The 4,976-nt window shown below is 43.2% G+C and overlaps 1 non-coding gene across 1 annotated transcript; it reads left to right on the top strand.

Annotated features, from left to right (window-relative positions):
* Positions 1 to 3,648: 3,648 nt before the first annotated feature.
* On the top strand, positions 3,649 to 3,721 carry trnaf-gaa (transfer RNA phenylalanine (anticodon GAA)). Its single transcript has one exon. It is a non-coding gene; the product is annotated as a tRNA-Phe (tRNA).
* The last annotated feature ends 1,255 nt before the right edge of the window (positions 3,722 to 4,976 follow it).

Genomic DNA, 4,976 nt, shown 5'->3' with positions numbered 1-4,976 from the left:
GATATTTTCTGTTATTGTCGTCGCATGCATCTTTCTATCTCTCCCTATCTCTGTCTCTTGTATTTCTCTAGTTTTCGCTGACTGACTTCTCAGGCTTCAATGGACGGCCTGGGCTGATCTAACCTGCAACGAGGGCAGAATTGGATAATGAAAGACCTGGACTATAGGACAGGAATGGTGTAAATCCGGTGCAAATATCTTCACAGATATGTTCCTACGCGCTCGCAGTGAAATAAAGCAGCACCAATTACAGTTTTCTTCAGGTAGAGTGTAACTTTAAGGATGCCGAGACAGACGATAATATTGAGCTATTAATGCTGCAAAATCTTATTTGATAATACAGGTCGCTTATTCAAAAGTAGCTTTGTGAAGACATTCGAATATTATTGACTTGGAATAGGCAGCAGTGCTCGCACGGCAGTTGGATGCCTGTGTCCAGTTGGAAAGCTGTCTGAAAGAACATGCAGAACATTGACTTTCTGCTGAGCAGACCATGAGCCTCCTTTTCGAACATGATTCTCCAGTCCCGCTGAGAGGGGATAAAGCATCATGAGAGCGGGATGGGACTGTGTCAAAATGTAAAATAGGAATGTAGGGGTCATTCACCCTTCCTTAAAGAACAATAATGTTTCAGTTCTAATTTTTGTTGCAGAATTTTCTCACCCCACTCTCAATTCGGCCCAGGGATGAGCCGAGACGATCACGTGGAGTTAATACAATTGCTCCAGTCAGTTAATTCAGTTGGCATATCAAGAAAAAATAACAAATCACCGTGACTTAGTCAGTGAGCGCGCAGCACAATGGATAAGGTGTTTATTTATGGTATGTACCATAATGTTATCACGAAATTGCAGTTTTGAGGAGATTTGGATTCAAAGCCTAATTTATGTAATATTCAGTTAAATGCTTGGAAGGTTTATCAGCAACAAACGCTTAACACAGTAAATGAGCACAATCCATTAGCAGTCCATCGCCTTTAATCTCATCTGCCATCTGGGACAACTCAGTTATTCTATTTCAGGCGTTTTGCATCCATACAGAAATACGTGGCAACAAGTGCCCATCACTACGTGTCCTGCCCGTGCACCCAGATCGACAATATTTAAAATGTACAATCAGCTTCTGTAAGCAAATGGCCTTCAGTTACTACAGGATGCCCGTGAAATGTCTCCTCAAAAGATGAAGTGCGGGCCCCTTTTATTGTGACCGGACAGCCTGACTACGCCATTTTAAAACCGACCAATGCAGAACACTCTACAGTTCGACCACATTAGGCGTACTGTGTGCAATTCTGGTAGCCATATTAAAAAGAAGATAGCAAGGCACTGGATAGGTGCAGAGCAGATGGTATACTATCAGGAAAGAATCCACAGGCTCAATTTATTTTGTCGTGAAACGAGAAATCTAAGGGATGACCTAATAGAGCTCTATAATACCTTGAAAGGTTTTGTTAGAACAGATACAGAGTGTTTCCACTTGCAGGGAAGAGTATAACTAGAGATCATCAGTGTAAGAAAAATCAGCAACAAATCAAATTGGGAATTAAGAAGAAACTTCTTTTCGCAGAGAGTGGTCAGAATGTAAAAGTCGCTATCACCAGAGTTGTTCAATCTAATATTATAGATGCACGTAAGGAGCGGTTAGATAAATATATGAGGGAGAACTGAATGGAGGGATATGCTGATAGTGCTGGATGCGGAAAGAGGGGAGGATGCTCCAGTGGTTCACAAACGTCGATATTGACAGGTTGGGCTGACTAGCCTATTTTTGCACTGACTATCCTATCTAATCATATGAATTCGACACCCATGAGTCCAATCAAAAGCCAACTTCTCACAACTTTCAGACCTAGAGGAACTGACACTGATTAATACTCCTGATTTAGGGTGTTTCAAAAAGATGTCAAGATTGATGCTCCTTAAAACCTACCTCATTGACCAAGCTTTTGAGCATTTGCCGTAATTTATCTTTTATGTGGTTCAGTGTCAGCATAATTTGATTTGTCTTAAGATTTCGCGGAGCGCCCTGTAACGTCTTACTATGTTAAAGGCGCTATATAAATGCAAGTTGTTGTTGTGTTAATATTTATATCATTGTCTCCCTGTTTCAGGTTTCAAAGAAAACGTGCTAGTTGAGAAGCATGTACGGCCTCGTTCCCCGAGTTCAAGATACTCCAGATAGAGAAAAAAAATCTCAGCATTTAAACTGCCAGTCCCCTTGAGAATCGTGTATGTTTTACTAAGAGCACCTCTCATTCTTCTGAACTCCAGAGTTTATGGACCCATGCTACACAATCTTTCAACATTAGTCAGCTCTCTCATCACAGGAATCAATACAGTGACTCCAAGGCATATATATCCTTCCTTAGATAAGGAGATCAAAATGCCCAGTTGTTGCTAGACTTCCATACACTTACACTCCAACACGCTAACAATATTGCCCTCCTTATTAACTGCATGCTAGCATTCTGTGTTTCTTGCATGAGGCCACCCACATCTTTCTGAACAACACCATAAAATGTTCCCACAGTTTCAAAAATATTCTGTATTTTATTATTTCTACCATAACCTCACATTTTCCTACACCACACTCCATATTCTACCTTACTACCCACTCAAGAAGTCTATCTATCTTCTCCACACAGCTCACTATCCCACCTATCGTTGTATCGGCAGCAAAAGTGGATACATTACATTCGGTCTCTTCATTCAGTCATTAATATAGATTGTAAATAGCTGAGGCTGCAGCACTGATCCTTGCGGCACTCCACCATTTAGAGCCTGCCAACCAGAAAAAATCCCGTTTATCCCTGCACTCTGTTTGCTATCCGTTAACTAGTCCTCTATCCATGCAAATACATCATCTCCAAACCAATCATTCCTTAACTTGTGTAACAACGTTTTATGTGGCACCTTATTGAACGCCTTTTAGAAATCCAACTGTACTACATCCAGTGATTCTCCTTTATCTACCCTTCCAGTTACATCCTTAAAAACTCTAATAAATATGTCAAACATGATTTCCCTTTCATAAAACTATGTTGACTGCCGAATCATGTTATGATATGATGTTCTTATTGGTACTGCAAAAATGGCCAGCAGGCTCTACCCTTTGTCTATGATTAGTCCGCTTGGGGGATACACCAAATCCTGAAGTTCCGGAATGTGTAACTTGAACCGCACATCCCAAGGTACCACTGACTTTGCAAATTATAACTCGAAGTACTTTGACTTCCGTAAGCGAAAGAGGACAGAGTACCCAAGAAGTCAGGAAGGGCCAGCCAAAGTTCCTTACCCCAGTCCAAGCACATCCCTCCTCAGCCGAAGTGCCTTACCACAGTCCAAGTGCAAGCCAACCCAGCTGACGTGCCTTACACCAGTCCAAGTGCATCCCTCCACCAGCCGAAGTGCGTTATCCCATTCCACGTGCATGCCTACCCCAGCCGTTGCAGATTGGAAAACTGCAAATGTAATGCCCCTATTCAAAAAAGGAGGCAGACAAAAAGCAGAAAACTTTAGACCAGTTAGCTTAACATCTTTGGTGGGAAAACATTGGAGTCCATTATTAAAGGAGCAGTAGCAAGACATTTGGAAAAGCAAAAAGCAAAATTCGGTCTGGCAGGGGCAAAATTCGGTCTGTCAGAATCCGGCCGAAAAAGTTCAGTTGGGAGAGCGTTAGACTGAAGATCTAAAGGTCCCTGATTCAATCCCGGGTTTTGGCAATATCTGGTGATTTTGCGTTTCCGATATTTTAATGGGAGAAGCTAGTTTTCTATCGAGACAGTGCTTGAGGGATGGGCTGTTCAGCGGTTGCGTGATACTAATTTCTATGTTTCTATAGATGGAGTCCTTACTTCTAGGGGAATCAAGGGGTATGGTGAGAAAGCAGGAATGGGGTACTGAAGTTGCATGTTCAGCCATGAACTCATTGAATGGCGGTGCAGGCTAGAAGGGCCGAATGGCCTACTCCTGCACCTATTTTCTATGTTTCTATGTTTCTAACATGGATTTAAGAAGGGGATGTCATGTTTGAGAACTTTGCTGGAGTTCTTTGAGGATGTAACGAACAGGGTGGATAAAGGGGAACAAATGGATGTGGACTTCCAGAAGGCATTTGACAAGGTGCCACAGAAAAAGTAATTGCACAAGATAAAAGTTCACAGGGTGGGGGGTAATATGTTTGCATGGATAGCGGATTGGCTAACTAACAGAGAACAGAGAGTCGGGATAAATTGTTCATTCTCTGGTTGGCAACCAGTAATCAGTGGGCTGCTGCAGGAATCATTGCTGGGATCCCAACTATTTATCATCTATATTAACGACTTGGAACAATGACTGTGTGTAACGCAGCCAATTTTGCTGATGATACAAAGTTGGGAGGAAAAGCAATGTGTGAGGACGACACAAAAAATCTGCAAAAGGACATAGATAGGCTAAGTGAGTGGGCAAAAAATTGGCAGATGGAGTATAATTTTGGAAAGCGTGAGGTCATGCACTTTGGCAGAGATTGGTGTCAGGACTCAGTAAGTGGGGTCAGTGGTCACTGAGTGGGGTCTTTTAGTGGGGTCATTGAGTGTGGTCAGGCAGCGGGGACAGGTGTCTCTGAGTGGGGTCAGGAGTCAGTAATATGATTCAGCAGTCAACGAGTGGGGTAAGGGGTTCAGTCAGTGCGGGCAAGTGCACTGAGTGGAGTCAGTGAGTGTCGTCAGTGTGTGGTGTCTGGGGTCAGTGAGTGGGTTCAGTGAGTGGGCTCAGTGAGTGGGATCAGTGAGTGGGCTCAGTGAGTTGTGTCAGTGAGTGTTGTCAGTGATTGGGGTAAGAGGTTCAGTGAGTAGAGTCAGGGGCTGTGAGTGGCGTCAAAGAGTGGGGTCAGGGCACAGAACGTGCAGCCAGATTTCAAAGTGAAATCATTAGTCAGAGAGCGGGGTCAGCGAGTGGGATCAGAGGTCAGTGAGTGGTGTCAACGTTCAGGTAGTG

The sequence above is a fragment of the Pristiophorus japonicus genome, unplaced genomic scaffold, assembly GCF_044704955.1.
Source record: "Pristiophorus japonicus isolate sPriJap1 unplaced genomic scaffold, sPriJap1.hap1 HAP1_SCAFFOLD_305, whole genome shotgun sequence".
In the NCBI taxonomy this organism is placed as follows: Eukaryota; Metazoa; Chordata; class Chondrichthyes; family Pristiophoridae; genus Pristiophorus; species Pristiophorus japonicus.
This window is presented reverse-complemented; position numbering and strand designations above follow the sequence as displayed.